At 43.4% G+C, this 25,280-nt stretch overlaps 2 pseudogenes across 1 annotated transcript; both read left to right on the top strand.

Annotated features, from left to right (window-relative positions):
- The window catches only part of LOC117096518, a 51,915-nt pseudogene that overhangs the window by 22,600 nt on the left and 4,035 nt on the right, over window positions 1–25,280 (top strand).
- On the top strand, window positions 743–5,397 carry LOC117096628 (annotated as a pseudogene). The gene is made up of 3 exons (XR_004442564.1): window positions 743–925; window positions 1,558–2,237; window positions 5,013–5,397. The product of XR_004442564.1 is annotated as a tubulin alpha-8 chain-like (transcript).

The following is a 25,280-nucleotide window of genomic DNA, read 5'->3' as shown; positions in this document are numbered from 1 at the left end:
GTGTCTATGAGACTCGGCTCCTCATTTAGGAAAACCTGACCTACAGGGAAAGCTGCTTTGGCAGCAATAAGATGGGCTGTGGAGACATTCCTTTGGCTGCCTCAGCCCTGCTCAGGTGGCCCTGCCTGCAGGGCACAGTGGCATTGGTTCTCTCCTGAATGCTGTGCACTCTCTTATGCTGGTGCACGGGAGTCTGACCTGCATCTTAGGCATAGAAGGTTAAGTACAGCACAGTCATTTGCTTCCTCCAGATAGCAGCCCAAGTAGTTTCCAAGAAGAACTGCAAAGAGACAGCCCCTTTCAGTGGCCCCTATGAGATGACAGTGTCACCTGAAAGCCTGTGGGGCCCAGGCCCACAGGTTGCCCTGATGGGACTGCTGCAGAAGTCACATTGACCTGGTGACTTCCCAGTTTGTAAGAGTTTTAACTTACAGCCTTTGATTAGCTTACATGTAGGAAAGAATTACTACCTGTAGAATTACCTGTGTGTGGGTGCTACAGCTTATTTCCCTCACTGGGAACTGGTAGTGCTGACATTTACTGCAAGCTGAGTTTAACTTCCTAGAGTCATAAATTGCAGTTTGATCATCACACATTTGCACTTTGGTTATCACACAGAGACATTTTCTACCAGACACTGCCACTGTTGAGCTACAACATGTAGGTCATGTACTTTGAACAGCATGTACTTTGTAGAAGTGAACAGTCCTGGAATGTGTTCGTCTTGGTGAGTATAGGCCTTAAAGATTCACAGTATATTTGGTCTCTTTTGTAGATGAAGTGCGCACAGGAACCTACAGGCAGCTCTTCCACCCAGAGCAGCTGATCACCGGGAAGGAAGATGCGGCCAATAATTACGCTAGAGGCCATTACACCATCGGCAAGGATAGATGTCGACCTGGTCCTGGACCGGATCCGCAAACTGGTAAAAAGAGAAGCTTCATGTGACATTGTCCTGCACAGGAGGTAGATCTGGATTGTGAAGGGGAGGTCATTTTGTCAAAACTTAGACCAGCACTTTGGCTGGATCTGGTGACTCACGCCTGTAATCCCAACACTTTGGGAGACCAAGGGGGCAGTCACCTGAAGTCAAGAGTTTGAGACCAGCCTGGCCAACATGGTGAGACCCTGTCTTTACTCAAAATACACAAATTAGTGAGGCATGGTGGTGCCTGCCTGTAGTCCCATCTACTCAGGAAGCTGAGGCAGGAGAATGGCTTGAGCCCGGGAGACAGAGGTTGCACTGAACCGAGCTCATGGCATTGCACTCCAGCTGGGGCAACAGAGTGAGACTCTATCTCAAAAAAAAAAAAAAAAAACTTACACCAGCATCTTGAGTCCAATTGAGTCTGCAATGGTCTTAGTCTGAAGCATGCATGGTGATTTGTCTGTAGATCTTTGTCTGCTTTTCTTTGCTTCAAAGTGTACTGTGTGTTTATTATGGATGATTTGAATCCATATCAAGTCTTCAGAGGCAAAGAGAAGTGGCCCTGGCTTGGTGGAGGTTGGTGGCGTGGCTTCCACGGGCATTGGCTCATGTTGTCTGGTTTCTCTCAGGCGGATCTGTGCACGGGACTGCAGGGCTTCCTCATCTTCCACAGCTTCGGGGGCGGCACTGGCTCTGGGTTTGCATCTCTGCTCATGGAGCGGCTCTCAGTGGATTATGGCAAGAAGTCCAAGCTAGAGTTTGCCATTTACCCAGCCCCCCAGGTTTCCACGGCCGTGGTGGACCCTACAACTCCATCCTGACCACCCACACGACCCTGGAACATTCTGACTGCGCCTTCATGGTGGACAATGAAGCCATCTATGACATATGTCGGCGCAACCTGGACATTGAGCGTCCCACGTACACCAACCTTAACCGTCTGATTGGGCAGATCGTGTCCTCCATCACGGCCTCTCTGCGATTTGATGGGGCCTTGAATGTGGACTTGACGGAATTCCAGACCAACCTAGTGCCGTATCCCCGCATCCACTTCCCCCTGGCCACCTACGCCCCAGTCATCTCAGCCGAGAAGGCTTACCACGAGCAGCTGTCTGTGGCCGAGATCACCAATGCCTGCTTCGAGCCAGCCAATCAGATGGTCAAGTGTGACCCTCGCCATGGCAAGTACATGGCATGCTGCATGTTATACAGGGGGGATGTGGTCCCAAAAGATGTCAACGCGGCCATCGCCACCATCAAAACCAAGCGCACCATCCAGTTTGTGGATTGGTGCCCAACTGGATTTAAGGTATGACTGGGTAATGTGGAGTTCTTGTATCTTTCAGCAAGCAACAGACACAGAGTAATGCTGCCCCTGAAGGCCCGCATCCTTTGAGGAGACTACCCCCGTTCCATGGGCTAGGCGTGTGGGCATAAATTAGTGAACCAGAGTGATAATTAATTCAGTGATGTCTTTTTATGAGGCAGAGTCTAGCTTTGTCGCCCAGACTGGAGTGCAGTGGTGTGATCTGAGCTCACTGCAGTCTCCATCAGCTTCCCAAGTAGCTGGAATTACAGGCACCCACCACCACACCTGGTTACTTTTTATGTTTTTAGTAGAAACAGGGTTTTGCCATGTTGGCCAGGCTGGTCTTGAACTCCTGACCTCAGGTGATCCACCCACCTCGGCCACCCAAAGTGCTGGGGTTAGAGGCGTGAGCCACCATGCCTGGCCCAGCGATGTCTTTTGAACTCTCTGAGTCATTACACTATATATCTGTGATGAGCTTTACTTATTTTGTTGTATTGTTGTTGAGAAGGCTGGAGTGCAGTGGTGTGATCTCGGCTCACTGCAACCTCTGCCTCCCAAGCTCAAGTGATTCTCTCACCTCACCCTCCTGAGTAGCTGGGATCACAGGCATGCACCACCGCACCCAGCTAATTTTTGTGTATTTAGTAAAGGGATTTCACCATGTTGGCCAGACTGGTCTCAGATTCCTGGCCTTAAGTGATCTGATCGCCTTAGCTCCCAAAATGCTGGGATTATGGGCATGAGCCACTGTGCTCGACCCTATTTATTTACTTTTTTCAGACAGAATCCCACTCTGTCAACCAGGCTGAAGTGCAGTGTGGTGATCACAGCTCTCCACTAAAAATACAAAAATTGGTTGGGCATGGGGACCCATGCCTTTAATCCAGCACTTTGGGAGGCCGAGGGAGGTGGATCACCTGAGGTCAGGAGTTTGACACCAGCCTGGCCAACAGGGCAAAACTCCGTCTCTACTAAAAATACAAAATTTAGCCAGGTATGGTGGTGGGCGCCTGTAATCCCAGCTACTCAGGAGGCTGAGACAGGAGAATCACTGGGACCCAGGAGGTGGAGGTTGCAGTGAGAAGATATCACCTCACTGTACTCCAACCTAGGTGACAGTACAAGACTCTGTCTCAAAAAAAAAAGAAAAAAAAGACCATAAAAATTCTAGGCCTTACAGGTCACACGACCTCTGTCACGCCTACCCCACTCTGCTGTTGCATATCAAAATCAATCTACAAATGAAGGGGTGTGGTGGCTATGGTGGCTATGTTCAGACAAGAACTTACAAAATTAGGTGGCTAGTCCAGCAGCTGTGCTAACCCCTGAAGGAGAGGAAGAGATACTCACAGTAGGAAATCCCAGTCAGAGCTGACTGCAGTGTTCTCTCCCGACAGAGGTGGTGGGGGTCTAAGCCAGAGGCAGCAGGGAAAGCACAGCACAAGGATGCAAAGGCTCAACAGAGAAATGCCGCAAGATTTAGTAACCAACTAGTGATAAAGGTGAAAGAGGACAGCAAGGTTACTTTTGTAGTGGAAGGTGGGGACAGATTTTGTGTCTGAGGCAAACTCAGGGCAAAATTACTAGACTTCCCAAAAGAGAAATAGAGACATTACAGGGTTTTTTTTTTTTTTTTTTTTTTTTTGAGACGGAGTCTCACTCTGTCACCCAGGCTGGAGTGCAGTGGAGCGATCTTGGTTCACTGCAAGCTCCTCCTCCTGGGTTCATGTCATTCTCCCACCTCAGCCTCCCTAGTAGCTGCGACTACAGGCGCCCACCACCACGCCTGGCTAATTTTATTTTTGTATTTTTAGTAGAGATGGGGTTTCACCGTGTTAGCCAGTATGGTCTCAATCTCCTGACCTTGTGATCTGCCCACCTCAGCCTCCCAAAGTGTTGGGATTACAGGCGTGATCCACCACGCCTGACCTTTTATTTTTTATTTTTTGGAGACAGGGTCTTGCTCTGTCACCCAGGCAGTGGTGAGATCTCAGCTCATTGGAACCTCTGCCCTGCAGGCTCAGGCGATCCTGCCACCTCAGCCTCCTGAGTATCTGGGACCACAGGTGCATGAGATCATGCTCAGCTAATTTTTTGTATTTTTGGTAGAGACAGGGTCATGCCATGTTGCCCAGGCTGGTCTTGAACTCCTCAGTTCAAGCAATGGATGTCTTGGCCTCCCAAAGAGCTGGGATAATGGGTGTGAGCCACTGTAACTGTTGCTGTTTTCATCACAAAATATCATTCTTTTTTAAATCAAACTGTTCATGAGACAGTGGAGTGGAGGATGTAGTGAAGCAGTTTATAGTAATGCCCAAGTTAAAATAAATGTATACACCACCTACAAGATTCCCCAAAATGCCCATAAAATTCCTACTAAGTTCAACCTGCCTTTTCCACATGAATTCTACTACCTAAGAAAGGGGCACAGAAATCCTTTAGAAAATACTTTATTCTAACAACAACAACAACAACAACACAACAACAACAACAAAAAAGCTGGGCATGCTGCCTCATGCCTGTAATCCTAGCACTTTGGGAGGCTGGGGCGAGTGGATCGATTGAGCCCAGGAGTTTGAGGCCAGCCTGGGAAACATATGTTATCTAAAACTGTCACCCTGCCTGGCACAGAGAAGGGCTTAGTGACATTTGTGGGGTGAACTCAGAATTCTCCTGTTCAGCTACAGGGTGTCTTCTGTTTGAGGAAAAGTAGCCACCATTTCTAGGTTTGATATAAGCTTCACAGACTGCTTTCTTCCCCTTCTCCGGCAGGTGGGCATTAACTACCAGCCCCCTACGGTGGTCCCTGGGGGAGACCTGGCCAAGGTGCAGCGGGCTGTGTGCATGCTGAGCAACACCACGGCCATCGCGGAGGCCTGGGCTCGCCTGGACCATAAGTTCGATCTCATGTATGCCAAGCGGGCCTTTGTGCACTGGTACGTGGGAGAAGGCATGGAGGAGGGGGAGTTCTCCGAAGCCCGTGAGGATCTGGCAGCTCTGGAGAAGGATTATGAAGAGGTGGGCGTGGATTCCGTGGAAGCTGAGGCCGAAGAAGGTGAAGAATACTGAGGGGAGGGTGTGGTGGGTTCTCCACTGCCACCCCCAGCATGGCTGCTTTCAAGTTCTTTGCAATTAAAGGTTCTGTATAAAACCAAGACCTCTGTATGTCATGCTGCTTAGCTCTGCCTGCAGGAAGCACGTGTCACCCCCAGAGCCTGCATGGACAGCGGTGGGGTGCCAGCCTGCCCTGCTGGCATGGGGTTGGGTGCAGCGGGATGGTACATACTTAAGGAGCTGCCACAGAAGTAACTTGACACAGAGAAAACTGTTTCTTCAAAGCCAAGTGTTCAGTGTATAGATTTCCTAAATTCTAGGAAAGCAGTCAGGGTTTTCAACTGAATTTGCAATTTTGAGGGCTTCTCTATTGATGGGTGATGCTGGCTAAAAAGAAGAGCCTAGAAGTAGAGTGTTTAAATCTGAAGTCAGTGGATGGGGCTTGTCCATGAAATCCCTAAAGCTGTGGGTCAAATGTGTAAGGTCAGGACATTTTAGAAGGGGGAAAAAGTGTTACTGTGTCCTGCACAGCATTCCCGACCCACAGAACGTCACAACACACCCAGCCTTCCACAGAAACCTGGAAGACAGTATTTGCCCTCTGTGCACACACATGGCCACCCTGCCCCTCTTGCCTGACCGTCAATCAATGGTCTTGGTAGAAAACCTCTCACTTTCACTTCAAGTGAAGCTTTGCTGACGTCTTTATAAAAGACTTGCCAATCCAGATGCCTTTTCTCAGAACCCAAATCAGGGCCAGAAAGTTGACCCACGGTGAAGGGACCTGGTTAGTTCAGCTGTGGCACGACCAGGAATGGCACAAAAACCTCATTCTAAGTTAGTGCCTTAATATAATAAAAAAAATGGTAGAGAATGTCTGACCTGGATGCTCTGCATCTCAGAAAGGTGTGTCATCAACTGAAGGAGACAACATGTAGCCTTTGCTGGGGACAGTGATGTGACAAGTCTCTGCCCCATCCTAGGTGCTGCTCCGTGTAGGGCTCTTCCCACGCCTGCCCCCCTTGGGCAGCCTGGTAGTGCTGGGCAGGTGGGGCATCTTCTGGCTAGATCCTTTGTGGCTGCTGCATTCTGCCAGGGCCAGCACTCCCCCGAGGGCAGTGCTGCCTGTGTTTCTCTCTGAGGAGGCACAAATCACAATTATTAGGAATGAGCGAGCCCTATAACTGTAGCATCTACTGTACTCCTGTACTCTGTACTACTGTACTCATGCTTCTTGAGCCATATTTGTGTCTACATATTTCCATCAAGGCCGCTTCAACTAGAGGACCTGCATTAGCCCTGAGTCCTGAGGCTCAGAAGCAGTAAAGACAGGTCATGCTCCAGAAGCCCTTGGCAGTGTGCAGGGGATCCTTTAGGATGTGTCCCAGGAGCAAAGCCATGCAAGGAGCACACTGCCATGGGAACGTTTTGAAAGGACACACATCACAGGTCCATTTAGGGGAAGGTAGGCACAGCTGGTCCACACCTGGCCTGGACAGCAAACCTGGTCTGCCCTGACGGTGCCAGCAGTGGCAGCAGCAGCAGGGGCTTGCCGCCTCATGCTCTTGGTGTGTTCATTCTGGACCGTACATCTGAGCTGCCCCAGACAGTGACAGGCAGGAAGTACTGCAGTCACCAAGTCCTGGAATTGGGTTTCTGATTTCCATTTTGGAAACTCTGACGTTGTTTCCTACCTACCCGAGAGTTCTGCAAATAGTGGTCAAGCCTCTTGCTCTTGGGTTTAGCTGCTGATACCACGACTGGGTTCCTGCCACAGTCTGAATGCTTGAGACTTTCCTTCTGACCGCCAGAGTCTCACTCAGATGAAGGCCATGGGTTCAGAATTTCTTTGATTTGTAATTTGCTTACTTTACTCTTTTGTGTGAAGACAGTCAAGAAAGATCTGCAACCACACTTGGGCCAGAGCTGTACTTGAATATATTTCTCTGGGCTCAGGGTGTTGATAGCATTAGCAAGATCGAGTGAGGGGACCCACCAGGAGAAAAATGTGCCCGGGTAGCAGGTTTGCCTCTGGGGTCACAGGCCCATATGTGGAGTGCCTTGGCCAGGACCTCCTCTGCTCCAGCCTGGAAGGGTCAGTCCCATGGGCTCTAACCAGGGCATGTGTCCCCTGCTTAATTTACAGTATTTGATCCCCCATTTCATCCCCCCAGCTTTTCCTTCGTCCTGACAGAGAGTGCCTTGACCACCCTGTGACTTGGTTAGCTGCATGTTCCCCCTGCAGGCTCAAACCCTGACTGGGGTCCTGCATCTTCCAGACACTGAGGTCAAGGCTGCAGTAAGCCATGATTGCACCACTGCACTCCTGCCAGGGCAACAGAGTGAGACCCTGTCTCAAAAAATATGTAGTTTGTTTATTTTAATTTTAATTTTTTTGTTTTCTTCATTGTTTTTGTTTTATTTATTTTTCCTTAGTCTTCTGTCACACACACACAAAATGTATTTTATTAAGAGACTGACTGACTTAACTGGCCCAAGTCTAAAGCGACGCTGCTTGGTATGCCATGTACCACACTGGAACAATCCAAAGCTTCTCTTCTCATTGGCACCATCACACCAGGGTTCCTTTGGGCACAGGGCTGATCCCATGGGTCTCAGCCAGGGAGTGGCCTCCTCGGAGGCAGCTGGGCAGCAGGCAGTGCAGGACTAGAGCCAGGTGCTGGGCCTGCCTGCAGCCTCACCGCACACTGTTTCAGGATCTGCATACCATCTTCCATGGCTGGTAGAGAGCATTTTCGGCAGCTTGGATGGTGTCCTCGTTGGCTGAAACCTCTGCTTCTTACAGGGGCATGTGGATCCTGTGGAATACAGCATCGTGATGGAGTTTCTCAATCCTGGGTAGGGAGGTTTGTCACCTGAGAGAGGCTAGGTGCTTTCTCACGGTGATTCCACCTTTAAATCACTCTCTCGATTTCTTTTTTTTTTTTTTTTTTTGAGACGGAGTCTCGCTCTGCCACCCAGGCTGGAGTGCAGTGGCCGGATCTCAGCTCACTGCAAGCTCCGCCTCCCGAGTTTACGCCATTCTCCTGCCTCAGCCTCCCGAGTAGCTGGGACTACAGGCGCCCGCCTCGTCGCCCGGCTAGTTTTTTTTGTATTTTTAAGTAGAGACAGGGTTTCACCGTATTAGCCAGGATGGTCTCGATCTCTTGACCTCGTGATCTGCCCGTCTCGGCCTCCCAAAGTGCTGGGATTACAGGCTTGAGCCACCGCGCCCGGCCTCTCGATTTCTTAAGAAACAATCAAAGCAAGATAATTTGCAGTTTATTTGCCCTGTTTTTGTTTGTTTGGTCAATGTAATGTTCAGTGGCCCAATGATGAAGTTGGTTTATAAGCTTCAAGCTGAAGACTGTAAGTTTGACTTTTCCATCTCCTTCCTGCCTGTAAGTAAACCACAGTGGTGAGAGTGGTGCTCAGGACAGTGGACCTTGCACAGCTCTGTGGTGATGGGCAGTCTCCTCCAGTCCTCCAAGGACAAATTGAGGGGTGATTTGCTCTGGGGATATGAGAGGGAAAGGACATGGGTATTGCATGGCTGCTACCCTTGCTGTGTGCAGCTTTTTATGAGATAGTAGGAGAAGTTCTAAGCAAAGACTCTTGTTCAGGCACTGCTCAGAGACAGGGCACTGTCCCTACAGGTTGGTTCTGTGTGCACGTCTTCCCCAGCAGCCTTCCCAAAGGCTGCTGTGTGTGAGGCACCAGGTATCAGGCACTACGTGCCAGCACCTGCCCACAGCCTCGCTGCATCTCTCTGCAGGGTCCTCTGAAGGCGTCCATCCAGGAGCACATCTTGGATATAACTGGAGTATTTGGTCCACGCTGCCTGAAAGAACAAGGAATACTCCTGCCCTGGGGTGGATGCATCTTTGCTCCGACCTGGAAGACACCCAGCATCTGGTGTTCCCACTGCTTTAAACTACGTCTTCCAGGGCATGTCTTATTGGAAAGTAAATTATGACAAAATTGTGAAATAAGGGTTTACATCTCTAGTTTGCTTTTTAAAATAAATTGATAACATGAACGACCCCATTGCAACTAAAATTTTGATAGTTTCAGTTGAAAGGCTTCCAAAAAACAAAAACTTCAGACCTAGGCGATTTCACAGACAAATCATGCCAAACATTTGAAGTAGAAATAATAAAATTATACATCATCGTTCTCTAAAAATACAAGAGAAGGGAACATTTCCCAAGTAGTTTTACAGGGTCAGAATTTCTCTGAAGCCCAACCAGACAAGAACATGAAGGAACAGAAAACTACAGATCAACACTGCTGATAAACACAGGCATAAAAGCCTCAATAAAGTATTTAGTTAACAAAATTTAACAACATTTTAAAATTATAATACAAAATGATCATTTGAGGAATGCAAGGCTGATAGAACACTTAAAAGGCAGCTGGGGGAGAGGCAGCATAGGCTGCAGCAAGAAAGATAGAGGGTAGATGCCAGGAAGAACTTCCTGGGGTGAGGGGCAGGTTTAAAAATTCATGAAAAGAGACCGGGCGTGGTGGCTCAAGCCTGTAATTCCAGCACTTTGGGAGGCTAAGACGGGCGGATCACTAGGTCAGGAGATCGAAACCATCCTGGCTAACACGGTGAAACCCCATCTCTACTAAAAAAAACAAATACAAAAAACTAGCCGGGCGAGGTGGCGGGTGCCTATAGTCCCAGCTACTCAGGAGGCTGAGGCAGGAGGATGGCGGGAACCCGGGGGGTGGGGCTTGCAGTGAACTGAGATCCGGCCACTGCACTCCAGCCTGGGCAACAGAGCCAGACTCTGTCTCAAAAAAAAAAAAAAAATTCATGAAAAGAAGGTTAAGAAGACAAGTGGTCTTTGCCATGGGGTGGATCTGATAAAGTTATGCTTGGAATTCTGATGAAACCATCCTACAATGACCCTGGGTTGGCAGATCACTTGAAAATGGCCACTGGGGCTCATGGAAAATGAGGAGCAAGGCCAGGCTGATTCTCTTGGAACTAAGGCCCAAGAGGAAGACAGAGGCCAGCCTTTCCAGGGCCTTGTAGGGACAGAAAAGGGCTTGGTGTTCATCTTAAGGACAACTGAAAGCTCTCGGGGGCTCTTCCTGGAGGCAGTTACACATTTAAAATATCCATGTGGCTTCCTGGGAGTGACCTGGAGAGGGCCCACACTGGAGGCAAGAAGGCCAGTTAGGAGCCACCACAGATGCAGGCTGAGGACTGGGATGCCATGCTGGGCTGAATGAGAGCAATCCCAGAGAACAGCTGGGCTGAGGGCAAGGACCCCTGTGGTGCCAGCCAAGCTCCAATGAGCAAGAAGCTTAATGATTACTGCAAAGTTAGCCACAGCTCCGGGCCCAACGCTGATTCCTTCCCCAAAGGCTCATGTGGCCTGGAGAGAAGGGGAGGGTGGGTTTCCAGTCTGAGTTCCTCAAGCAGAGGAAACTAGTGGCCTTGAGGCTCAGGACCTGCCAGCAGGGAGCAAGAATGACTGTGCTGCAGCCCCCAATACCCCTGGGGCATCAACCTCATCATGAAGAAGAAGGAGGCAGCTCTGAAGTGTTTGGGGTCTGCTGGAAGGGCGACAGCCAGTCATGGAAAACTGGAGTGTCCCCTTGATGGTGGCTGCATGCTGTCACATCATGGAGGCACAGGGGCATTTATCCAGTGCCTGAAAACAATGCAGTGCTGTCCAGCCTGCAGGAGCAGCTCAACCTCCAGCCTGGTGACATCAACCTGCAGGGCAAGCACTGCCTAATTGCAATCAGCAGGCTGCCCAAGTCCTTCTGAAAGCTGCCCCAGCCTCTTTTGTTTTTTTTTTTGAGACAGAGTCTCGCTCTGTTGCCCAGGCTGGAGTGCAGTGGCCGGATCTCAGCTCACTGCAAGCTCCGCCCCCTGGGTTCCTGCCATTCTCCTGCCTCAGCCTCCCAAGTAGCTGGGACTACAGGCGCCCGCCACCTCGCCCAGCTAGTCTTTTGTATTTTTTAGTAGAGATGGGGTTTCACCGTGTTAGCCAGGATGGTCTCGATCTCCTGACCTCGTGATCCGCCCGTTTCGGCCTCCCAAAGTGCTGGGATTACAGGCTTGAGCCACCGCGCCCGGCCTGCCCCAGCCTCTTTCAACAGATGACCAATACAACTTCATCAGGGCCAATCACACTGAAGATGGTGTGGATGCTGAGCTGGGGTTTCCCAGGACACTGCTGTGAAATGCTCAGATTTCTCACGGGCCATCTTAAGATCGTCCCTGCCTATTCTGAGAATGAGATGGAGCCCCAGAACCTGGCCCTGGCCTTCAGCCAGACACTGGTAACGACGTCTGAGGACAACACGAGGGATGTGGTGACCCACAGGCCCGATTGACACCAGATTGTGGAGCCGGTGATCCAGTGCTCCGGCTGGCTCTTCAGCAATGGCCAGAACAAGGGAGAGAGAACCCCTGTGGATGTTGAGGAGCCTCAGCCAGTGCTGACGCTGAGAACCTCCTGTCGAACATTGGCGGGACAGTGCCCCTGACCATCTGGGGTCAGATTCCACAACCCAGAGTTCAGCTGGTGGCCTCCTTCATCTCCACCGTCAGCTGCAAGTGCAGATGGGCCTATAAACCCACTGCCACGTCTATCAGTTCTCTTCCTTTATGCAAAGATTTACTGTAGAGTAAGGTTCTTTCTCCAGCCTTCCCAATTTATTGTAAATACTGTCTCTAAATTTGTAACATTATGAAGAATTTACAAGGATTTCTTTTTCTTTTTCTTTGTTTTGAGATGGATTTTCACTCTATTGCCCAGGCTGGGGTGCGGAGGCACAATCTCAGCTCACTGCAACCTCTGCCTCCCAGGTTCAAGTGATTCACCTGCCTCAGCCTCCCAAGTAACTGGAATTACAGGCACACACCACCACATCCGGCTAATTTTTGTATTTTTAGTAGAGATGGGGTTTCGCCATGTTGGCCAGGCTAGTCTCGAACTCCTGACCTCAGATGATCCACCCGCCTCGGCCTCCCAAAGTGCTGGGATTATAGGTGTGAGCCATGACACCCAGCCAGAATTTACAAGGATTTTAAAAGATGTTTTGCTTATTTACATAAGCATTGTAACAGTGTTGAACAAAGCCTTTTGCCCCACATCCTTGAGGCTACTTTCACTGTCTCCTTGACACACCTTTTTGATGACAAAATTTCTGCCGAGACGGGTGGATCGCTTGAGGTCAGGAGTTCTAGACCAGCCTGGTCAACATGATGAAACACTGTCTCTACTAAAACTACAAAAATTTTTAGTAGCTGGGTGTAGTGGTGCATACCTGTAATCCCAGTTACCAGGGAGGCTGAGGCAGGATAATTGCTTCAACCCAGGAGGCAGAAGTTGTAGTAAGCTGAGATCATGCCAAGGCACTCCAGCCTGGGTGACAGACCGAGATTTCATCAAAAACACAAACAAAGAAAAAACATTCTATATATTGGAAATAAATGGCCTTCTTCAAAAACAAAAAAAGCAGTCGTCAAGGCAATGTAACACAACAGACTAAATGATAAAAATCATGTGATCATCTCGATGATGAAAAAGCATTCAAAAAAATTCAACAACCTTTCATGAGTAAGAAGAAAAAAAGAAGTCTCAGCAAAATAGAAATATCTGGAAACTTTCTTGATATAATAAAATTCATGGCTTGTGTCTTACTTGTGAGGATTTTTTTGCTCTTATATTTGCCTTTATTTTGTTATACACTAGTATAGACACATAAAAAATAAAACTATGTAATTAAAAATGGTGCCACTCAGTAACTCTCTTTCGTTTTTGCATACAATGCCTACAGCAATAAAAAGGTTAATAAAAAACACGAACTTAAACCAATACCAACAAATGCTTACATTACCGACCAATTGCTACAAGAAGTATGGAACAGATGGTAAATTCATCTGATGACAACACATACATATATGGTGACATTTTACTGCATATATTAGTTATAATACATAAATTTCTACATACATATTATATATATACAATTTCTATATATATATATTATACATATATAATATATGCAATAAAATGTCACCAGAGTCAAGATCTGCCAACCAAGAACCAGCCATGGACCTGAACATTAAAAATGAATTATGAAAATGAAGTATGTGAATGCATTGCCTTTAAAATAAAAGGCAAGCACTGGTTTAAACATGTAAACAGCTCTAGTATCTCTGGATACTACCAATATTTTTTTCTTTCCTTAATTTTACAGTCATGCAAGTGATCCATGTAGGTAATAGAATTCTGTTTTTTCCCTCCAAATGGAAAATAATACATTTCTTATAATGTAAAAGTAGAAGAGTTTTAACTATGTTTTCTGCCTCTAACAGATCTTTTTGAAATGTGCATTTTATTTCCAATTTAATTATACCAGAGCATTATGATATAAGATGAAGAAAATTAGTTTATTGCCATTTTGTGGCAATATTAAATCTGCTAGAAAGAATATTCTTATTTTAAAAGTTTTCCATTTAGTGAGTCTAGAACCTGTACCTGTTTTCAGTCAAATGAGGAAAGAGGTTGAAATCCATGCCTCTATTCTCATCTAAGTGATATTTCCCTTCACTACTCCTTGTACACATGAATCCACACAGCAGCCCAGTTTGGGTTTGGCCAGTTGTTGGAAGGATGCTAACTGAATATTCATGGTCAATCACTGTTCTTTCAACATCACCTTTTGATATGTATTTTATTTACAACAATTTATCATTATAGATGGACTCATAATGCACACACTTCCGTATTTGTTTAGTTTTCATATCAATATGATCGTGGGATTCTACATATCAGGGTTTTTTCTTCTTTTTAGCCATTCTAAGTGGCATAGACAGAGACCAATATTGCCAACTGACAAAATTAGGCAGCTAAAAAATGAATGCATATTTATAGCCAACATATTCTCAGAGGACAACAAAGATGCAAAATGGAGAATGCCAGGTCTGTGTACTAAATTATTTCAAAAAGATCGGAAGTCCATATAGAAAAGAAAGAAAATAAACCGTATGTTACAAAATGCACAAAAATCAACTCAAAATAAATTGAAGATATTCATATAAAAACAAGACTTGAAAGCATAAATCTCCAAGAGAAAAACATAAGGTGAGCATTAGTTTAAGGAAACCTCAATCTATGCTGACAGGTTGCAAAAAGGAAAAAAAAAAGATTAGGAAAAGATAGGAGAAAAATATTCCTTGCCAAGAGAATGGGTCGAAATTACTTTTCTTTTGGTTGGACGCAAGATCACTGCTAATAGAAGGAAAAACTAACGTGGGAACACAGAATACTGAAAGCTTCTTCACAGGAAGGAAAACAAGGAAGCAAAACAGAAGACATCCCACAATCTGGGAGAATATTATAAGGATTACACATGGGAAGAACATTTATATTGAACATTTGCCAGAACCTAACACTACAAAGTAGGAAAACACACAAAACCAATAATCCAACCAAAATTAGACAAATAACCTGAATAGTCATTTAAAAAAAGAAGATATAAAAATGTACTAACAGATAAAAGAATGGGTTTTCAACATCACTAGACATCTCAAAAATGTAGGTGAAAACCACACTCAGATGCCATCTCACTCAAACTGGAACGAATGTTTCCAAGAAGAAAGACTTTTTAAAAATTTTATTATTTATTTATTTATTTGGCAATGGCTGGTGAGGGCTGGGGGAAAGGGATACTCTAACATCCACTGTTGGGTGGAATTTTAATTAGGATGCACAGTATGAAAAATAGGAAAAGGTTTCTGAAAAAATTAAAATGAACCTCTCATTTAATGTAGTAATCCCACCGGTGGGTATAAATTCAAAGCAAATGAAATTAGCATACTGGAGATAAAACTTCTTTCCCGTTTCTTGATCCACTATAGACAATAGCCAAAAACTGGAATCAAACTACCTGTCCGTCAGCAGATAAAGGGATGAAGAATCTCCAGTATATAGACACACGGGTATACTTTTCAGCCCTCAAAATTCATGACATCATATCATTTCCAGCATCATGGCTGAACCTGGAGGACATTATGTTAAATGAAATGAGACAGGCAGAGAAAGCCAAACACTGCATGATCTCATTCAGCTGGGAGCTGAAAAACTTACCTACCTGAAGGTGAAAGTACAATAGTGGTCACCACAGGGTAGGTGGATGAGAGTACATGGGCAGGGATCAGCAATGGTGACACAGATACACTTACAGGGGAGGAATGAATTCTGATCTTCTACTCCATGTCAGGATGGCTATGCTTAACAATATGGTCATGTCTTTTTCAATATACTACAAACAAGGATACTAAATGTTTAAACCACAAAGAAATATAAATGGAATGTAGTCATAGACATGTCAAACACCCTGATTTTCTCCTACGCAAGGTATCCAAATATCTCAATGTCCCAATATATTCCCTAAACTTTGACAGGTAGCATGAACCAAAATTTTAAAGAAACATAAACATACAATGCTAAAATTCACATGGAACCATCAAAGACCTGGAATATGAAAAACAATCCTAGGAAATATAAACTTGGTTGGAGGCCTCACACTCCCTGATTTCAAATTACTTGCAAAAGCTATGCTTATCCAAACAATACGGTAGTGGCATAAAAATACAACCATGCACCTGTGAATCTAACTAGGAAGCCACAAACTAAATGCAAATGTCGATGTAGTCAACACAGTTTTCCAAAGAACACCTAAAAGACAAAATGAGGAATGGCCAGTCTTTTCAGTTAATGATTCTGAAAAAACTGGACGTCCATATAAAAAAGAATGAAACAGGACCTCTGTGTTACACAATAACAAAAATAAACTCAAAATAAATTTGGGATCCCAACTACAGAAAAGAAGTCAGGCTAGCAAGAACAGAGAAAAGCAAAAGAACAAAGCAGATAAGCTATACGTCTGCCTTTCTTCATAGTCCAGGACACATAGCCTTTCTGCACAAATAACTCACAATCTTCTCATGCCCAGCTATCAGCAGACACCTGCAAGTGAGCTCATTATTTTTGGTGTAGCTAGAATGTAAACACTGGAAACTCATTTGAAGTTTAAAAATCAGGTAAAAAACGTTTTGTTAAACCAAACAACCTAGAATTTTTAACCACCCGTAAAGTTAATGGAAATAAATCCAGCACCTCTTTAAACCTTATTCTTAAAGCAGACTCTTCCTATTCAATTCTACTGCAGGCTACATAATTATCCATCTGCCTCCCTTGAGAAGTTTTACCCTCTTAATATTGATGCTTTTATAAGGAAGACGGTACACAGTTGCTATTTTCAGGGGACCTCCAAGACTACAGCCCTATTTATACTTTCCCTAGTAATTTATACTTCCCCTAGTAATGTTATTTACCCACACGCACCACAACATTGATGAGCTGAGGTGCTAGGTATTTTGTTTAACTGTTTTCCTCATACTTTTTACAGTCCTCCCTCTTTCCTGGGTCCCTGAGTTTACCATATATTGTCAATTTCCTTAAATATGGCTCTGTTTTTCATTCTATCATGTCTAACTATTGCCGCAATGGCTGCACCCAGGAACCTACTCTGACCAGTAATTTCTCCAGTTGCTCACATAATACATGGCACTAACTGCTGGACATGACCATGTGGACAGGCCCTCAAGGATAACACTATACTCCCGGCAGTCTACTTGTTAAAAAGAAAAAGTTAACACACAAGCCCAGCACTCATTCTGGATTCAACTACACCATCTACATGCACACTAAAAACAGGTTTAGGAGGGGGACCTAGATCAACCAATCTCTCATGGCAATCATCCGTCATAACCGAGCGGATCTGGAAGGCACTGAAAATGGCCTGTAAGGCTCATCTCTGTATCAGACGCTGAAGAATCTGACCCTTTCCTAAGAGCTTTAACACAAGCCAACTGCAATGACACCCTCAACTATAATCAGACACACCAGCAATAAGAGCTGCCGTATGATGACTCTAATGAGCTCCCTGTAGAGCTCCACAGGCTTTCTCTACGGTGGGGAAACAACAAAATCAATACTAGCAAGATTAATAATGATTCATTTATACTTATAAATAGTCCAGCAATGGGGATAGAATATACAAAAATACAGGTCAAAACTGGACAATTTCTCAACCTCACTTATTAATAAGTCTCCATTTTTTCCTTGATTTTCCCTTATCCCATTGATATTTAAAAATCTTACCTGTCAGGTCCCACTTCTCCTGCCTATAATAATGCTCATATTAGTTTGTTTAGTTGCACCATGGATTGTTAATGCAACATCTCATTTTGTGTCTTCTAGGATACAACTATTTCAAACCAAAATATTACTGCCGTGAGGGTATCAGCCACTAAAAGAACTTCATGACTCTCCTTTGGACACAAAAGGACACAATTTTAGACTGAAAATGCTATTCCTCCATGGTCCCACAGCGACCCCGCCCCATTTATTAAATAATTTCCAATTCAGGGATTTAGGCCCACAGAACCTCCTGACCCACAAACAATCCTAGATAGAACCAACTCTACACTCCTGGTCAGCAGGAAGCAGGTGGAAGATCAGACCATCCCCCTCATTGCAAAAATTTGTCATCGTTGCTCTGTCAGGGAAGAAATGTGAAGTCTTAATTAGGGAAAAGGAGTCAGGCTTGTAGAAGGGAAGCCAAAAAGAGAAAGCAGATAAGCTGTAAGTCTGCCTTTCTTTATGGTCTGGGACACACAGCCCTCCTGCACAAATAACTCCAAATCTTCCTATACCCAGCTATCATCAGACAACTGCAAGTTGGCTCACTACAACCTTGGTGTTATCACTACTGCACAAAGCCCTCTTCAGCACACAGCAGCAATCCCCAGCAAGCTTTTGTCTGTTTGCAGTCAACTCCTCTTACTGACCTGCCCCCGTTGCACCCTTGCAATGTATTTTCATACTTTCTCTGATAAATCTGCCTTTCTTTACCTACAACTGTCCTGGTAAATTCTTGTTGCCCCCATGCCCCAGCCCCAGATAATTACTGCTCACCCACAACAATAAAGACTTAAACACAAGACCTGAAAGCATAAAACTTCCACAAGAAAACACAGAGTGAGTGCAAGTTCAGGGAATCTTTGTCAATGCTTATAGATCGCAAGAAGAAAACATATGGGAAAAACACTCAATGAAATGGGTCAAAAATTCTGATTTTTTGTGATCTGACAAAAAAATCACTACTAACAAAAGAAAAAACAACATGTTGGACCACACGTACACACACACACACACACATGTGTGCATGCGCGTGAACTGCTCAGTAAAGAAAACAATGAACCAATAACAATTAGAAGGCTTTCTTCAGGTAGGGAGAAAATTATGGGTAATCACGTATCTGAATGGGGTTGTTATATGACATGAAGCAGAAACTAACACTATCAAGGATCAAAATGCAAAACAAAATAACCCAGCCAAAATTGGGCAAAGAACTCGAGCAGACATTCCTGAAAGAAGGACATGAAATTCACTAACAGGTTAAAGAGGTGGTTCTCAACATCACTAGTTATCTCAAAATTGTAAATGAAAACCACATTTTCAGATATCATTTCACTCTAATTGGAATGAATATTACCAAAAATGAAACAAATTATTTAAAAAGGAATGCCAGGAGTGGAGCGACATACAGAGATACTCTTATACACTGTTTGGAGAAATCACAATTACTATACACACTACGAAACCACTTGGGGCTTCATCAAAATTTAAATATGCAGCTACCATTTCATCTAGCCAACACTGCATGTTTCATTTCAAGAAACTGAAATCAGTCTATTCAAGTAATAATGGCCATCCCATGTTCAGTGCAGCACTACTCACAATAACTAAGATACGGAATCAACCTACTAGTCCATCAACTGATGAAGGGAGAAGGAACTCCGGTATGTAGACACAATGGAATACACCACATTCATAAAAGTTTATGACATCATGTGATTTACAGCAACACAAGTGAAACTGGAAGACATTAAGTTAAATGAAGTGAGCCAGGCAGAGAAAGACAAACACTGCTTCTTCTCACCCATGTGGAAGCTAAAACTATCAGAGGATGCAGGGAGGAGAGAGCATGGGCAGAAACTGGCAATGAGTACCAAGTTGCAGTTACAGGGGAGGAATGACTTCTGGTGTTCCACTACACAGCAGGTGAGTGGCAGTAACAGTATGATGCCCTATTTTTCAATTTAGCTAGGAAGGAGAACACCAAGTATTCACACCAGAAGACCAGGCATGGTGGCTCACATCTGGAATCCCAGCATTTTGGGAGGCTGAGTGGGTGCATGCTCTGAGCCCAGGAGTTCCAGACCAGTTTCAGCAATATGGCAAAATGCATCTCTACAAAAAAAAAGTATAAAAATTAGCCAGGATGGCAGTGGACACCTGTAGTCCCAGCTACTCTGGATGCTCAGTTGGGAGGATTGCTTGAACCAAGAAGGATGAGGCTGCAGTGAGCTGTGACTGTGTCACTGCACTCCAGCCTGGGTGACAGGGTGAAATCCTGTTTCAAAAGAAATTAAAGAAAAAGAAAGGCTATACAGGGGCATGGACATGTGAAACACACCGACTTCATCACTACAATGGTTACAAGTAGGAAAACATCCCACTGGACCCCCTAATTTTGGACACGTATTATGAACCAAATTTGAAAAATATAAATAATGCTAAGATTCACACAGAACCATGAAAGACCCTGAAGATCCCAAGCAATTGTCAGAACTACAAACTCAGTTGGAGGCCGCATGCTCCCCAATGCCAAATGACATGGAAAAGTTATACTTATCCAAACAATATAGAAGAGGTATAAAAAATAGAACAATATGCCAGTGGACAAAAATTATGCAGCCAAGGAATGAACCCAAATGTATACATAGTCAATGCATTTCCCAAATGAAACCCAGGGAGACAAAACGGGAAGTGGTATCCCATTTAGTAAAAAATGTTGAGAAAACTGGATAACTGTGCAAAAGAATGAAGTAGGACCTTTGCGTTTCACGATACACAAAAATCTATTCAACTGATTTCAAGATTCAAACACAGAACCTGCAAGTATAACAATTCTGTAAGAAAACCTAGGGTGAGTGTTAGTTTAGGGAAATTTTTAATCTATGCTCACAGGTTGCAAAAAGAAAAAAGAAGACTCAAAAAACATAAGAAAGGAACACTCATTGCCAATGAAATCAGTCAGAAATCACTTTTTCTTTTGATTGGCTAACAAAATCACGGCTAACAGAAGAAAAAATTAACATGTCGGAACAAAGAAAACTGGAGAGCTTCTTCACAGGAAAAAAAAAAGAGAAAATGAATTAAAACAGAAGGCATCCCACAAACTGAGAAAAAAATTATGAGGGATCACATATGGGAAGGAAGTTTGTACTGAATATTTACCAGAAATGAATACTACTAAATAGAGAAACACACAAAACCAAATAATACCACCAAATTGGGCAGTCAAATATTTATATTGTTTTTTTTTTTTTTTTTTTTTTTTTTTTTTTTTTTGTTGAGACGGAGTCTCGCTGTGTCGCCCAGGCTGGAGTGCAGTGGCCGGATCTCAGCTCACTGCAAGCTCCGCCTCCCGGGTTTTACGCATTCTCTCGCCTCAGCCTCCCGAGTAGCTGGGACTACAGGCGCCCGCCATCTCGCCCGGCTAATTTTTTGTATTTTTTTTAGTAGAGACGGGGTTTCACGTGTTAGCCAGGATGGTCTCGATCTCCTGACCTCGTGATCCGCCCGTCTCGGCCTCCCAAAGTGCTGGGATTACAGGCTTGAGCCACCGCGCCCGGCCTATATTTGAAAAATATAAACAACAATGCTAAGATTCACACAGAGCCATGAAAGACCCTGAAGATCCCAAGCACTGTCAGAACTACAAACTCAGTTGGAGGCCGCATGCTCCCCAATGCCAAATAACATGGAAAAGCCAAACTTATCCAAATAATATAGAAGAGGTATAAAAAATAGAACAATACGCCAGTGGACAAAAATATTCCCTGAATTTTGCAAAAGAATTTCCTGAATTTTGTATTAGTATTCCCTGAAATTTGCAAAAGAACACATGAAACTAACAGGTAAAACAATGAGTTTTCAACATCACTGGTTATCTCAAAAACGGAAATGGAACCACGAACAGATACCATCTCATTCTAACTAGAATATTACCAAAAAGGAACATTTTTTTTTTTCCCCTAAAGGCAATGGCTGCTGTGGAGTTGTAGAAGGGATATTCTTATACACAGCTGGGTGGAATCTAATTAGCATATGCAGCATCAAAAATACTTGGTGCTTCCTCCAAAAATTAGAAATGCATCTAGCATGTATTATAGTAATCTCATCACTCAGTATACATTGAAAGCAAGTGAACTTAGCGCACTTGTGTGCTATCTGCTTTACCATGTTTGCCAGCATACTATTCACAATAGCAAAGATATAGAATCAACCAACCTGTTCATCAGTGCATGAAAGGAAGGAACTCCCTGGTATATATATACAGTAGAGTAGTCTTCATCCATAAAAATTCATAACATCATGTCATTTGCAGCAACATGGATGAACTTGGAGGACACTATGGCAAATAAAATAAGCCAGGCGGAGAAAGGCAAACACTGCATGATCTTGCTCATGTGCAATCTAGAAAAGCTGATCTTAAAGAATTAGAAAGTACAATACTGGTTACCACAGGCTTTGAGAAAGTGGCAGGATGGGAAAAAATTGGTTATAGAAAAAAGTCAAATTTAGGGGGAATAAATTCCAGTGTTGTATTTCACAACTGGGTGACTCTGGTTAACAATTTTTCATAGTATAATCCAAACAAGCTAGAATGGAGGATTTTGAATGTTTGCACCACAGAGAAATAATACCTGTATGAATGGAGATGCTAAGTAGCCAAATTTGATCATTTACACACACACACACACCACACACACACACACACACACACACGGTAATTTTCCTTACAAAGATCTCTCACTCGCGCTTTCAAAGCAACACTCACTTTCCACACTCCCAAACCTCTCTGTAAACCATAGCAACTACTAATTTGGTTTCCACCTCTGTAATTTTGTCATTTCAAGAATGTTCTGTGGATGGAATCATATAATATGTGGTCTCTGGGGACTGGCTTTCTTCCACTCAGCATGGTTTTCTGAATGTTCATCCAGGTGGCTGGTTGCATCATAGTTCGTTCTTTTTTATTGCTGAGTAGGAGTCCAGGTATGTAACCTTTTGAGTCTGAGGTCTTTAGTTCAGTATAACCACTTTCCAATTCATCTAGGTTGTTTTACTTTTATTGTTTTTTTAATTTATTTTTTTGAGACAAAGTCCCACTCTGTCACCCAGGCTGGAGTACAGTGATGTGATCTCAGCTCACTGCAACCTCCGTTTCCTAGGTTCAAATTATTCTCATGCTTCAGCCTCCCCAGTAGCTGAGATTACGCATAACCCGCCACACCCAGCTAATGTTTTGGTATTTTTTTAGTAGAGAAAGGGATTCGCCGTGTTGGCCAGGCTGATCTCGAACTCCCAGACTCAAGTGATCCACCCACCTCAGCCTCCAAAAATGCTGGGATTACAGGCATGAGCTACCATTCCCGGCCTAAGTTGCTTTATTGACAGGCATGAGCCCCTAAACCCAGCCTAAGTTGCTTTATTTATCAATAGTTTGTTCCTACTTATTGCTGAGTAGGAATCTATTTAGGAACGTATCACCATTTGTTTAGCCATTCACCAGCCGCATGACAAGCGGGTTGTTTCCACTTCTAGCCAATTGCAAATAAAGCAGGTTTAAATATTTGCATACAAATGTTTGTGTGAACATAAGTTTTTATTCCACTTGGACAAATATTAACCTAGGAGTAGGATTTGCTTGATACGCATAAGTGTATGTTTATAAGAAACTGCCAGATGGTTTTCCAAAGTGTACCTTTTTACATTCCCACAGGCAATATCTATGATATTTCTATTACCCCAAAAGGACACTTAAAAGCAGTCACCTTCCATTTCCTCAGCTCCCTGTCCCTGGCAACCACTAATCTGTTTTCTGTCTCTATGCATTGGCTTATTTCCAAACATTTCAATTAAGGGAACTTTGGTTTTGGTATCGGGGTAATGATGGTCTCTGCAAGGTAGGAAGTGTTCTTTTCTATTTTGGGGGAGAGTTCGTGAGCTTTAGCAGTTTCCAGCTTTCAAATAATTTCAAATACTTAGTTAATTTCATCTAAGTGTTGAAAATTTTTAACAGAGTTTTTTCTAGTATTCCCTGCTTTTGGTTTGATTTGTTTTCTCTATCATCTTTTCTGTTATTAGTTTAATTCATTTCTTCCCTTTATGGTTTTCTTTCTTTGAACTTGATTACCTTTCTGATGTCTGAAAGGTAGAAGCTTAGATCACTGACTTGAATGAAAAAGAAAATACGACCTATCCCAATTTGTAGGGCACAGCTAAAGCATGCCTACAAAAAATTTCTAGATTCAATATTTTCATAAGAAAAAATATATAAATTTTGTTTTAAAATACAAATATGTATGCTTTTTTTAGAAGCCTGAAAGAAAATAGACCAAAGAACTATTAATGTTTATTCCTCCATAATGGATTTAAAAATAATTTTAACTTTAAATTTTTTGTACAATTTTTAAATTTCCCATCATTTTCTTAAGACAATGTATTCCTTTTTTGTCTTTAAATATGATTCGTAATTACAAAACAAATATGCTCAATGAAAACTTCAAACATAGAAGTTTATAGACTTTAACAATAAAGCCTTCTTTTCACTGTCCTACACCAGATGTAACTACTGTTAACAGGTGAATGTTTCCTACTAGAATATTTCTCATACGTATGCTCCGTTCCTTCTCCTAAAAGATATATACAACTATTTTAGTTTTTCTAAACTGATCCGTATAACATATTGATATGTAGTTTCTCTTTTAAATTTAATATACCAATGACATTTTTTATGCCAGTATATAAATGCCAATCTGATACCTTGTACAGCTGTACAATATAGTATGATACAAATATATCACAAATTTAGTTATTATACTATTTATAGACATTAGGATTTTTTCTAATTTTTGAAATTATAATTAATACTGCAATGAATATTCATAAACTTCACCTTCAGACATTAATGGAAATATTTCTTCAGGATTAATTCCTAAAATGGAGTTGTTGGAAGAATGGACACAGGTATCACATAGATAATCCAAATGGTATTATATGGGGGGAATAAGAGTTTTTATATCATAGTCTTTATAAAATCTTATAGAAATATTATGGGCCAGGTTATAGTGGCTCACACCTGTAATCCCAGCACTTTGGTTGGCTAAGGTGAAAGGATCACTTGAGCACAGAAGTTCAAGACCAGCCTGGGCAACATAGCAAGACCCCAACACTACAAACAAAACTGAAAAATTTAGCCCAGCATGGTGGCATGTGCCCACCATCCCAACTACTTGGGAGGCTGAGATAGGAGGATTGCTTGAACTCAGGAGGTCAAGGTTGTAGTAAGCTGTGATCATACCAGTGTATTCCAGCATAGGCAACAGTCCCTTAAAAAATTTAAAAAATGAGAAATATGGATCAAATAATAATATTTAGGATTTTCTTTGAAATAATCCAAAGGGGATAATGTCATGGTGATGGGTTGATATGAAACAAGATTAGGCATATACTGCAAACATTGAAGTTGAATGGTGCATGTTGCATGTGTGTTTCTTTATTAGTAAAACTGATATTCCTTTTCTATATTTATATTGACTATCATCCTTCTGTGGACTTTTCATTCCTGTATTTGGCCTGAGTTTCTAATGGGTTGCTTGTCTTTTTTTTTTTTTTAATCATTTTAGTGATTATGCTTCATTCTGTTGCCCAGACTGTAATCAAACTCCTGGACTCAAGCAATCTTGTCTCCTTGGCCTCCCAAGTAGCTTGGACTACAGCTACAAGTGCATGCCTGGCTAATATTTAC

This window comes from Trachypithecus francoisi, unplaced genomic scaffold, assembly GCF_009764315.1.
Source record: "Trachypithecus francoisi isolate TF-2019V2 unplaced genomic scaffold, Tfra_2.0 Lachesis_group14, whole genome shotgun sequence".
NCBI classification, from domain to species: Eukaryota; Metazoa; Chordata; class Mammalia; order Primates; family Cercopithecidae; genus Trachypithecus; species Trachypithecus francoisi.
Note: the sequence above shows the minus strand (reverse complement) of the source record. Positions and strands in the feature narration are given on the sequence as shown.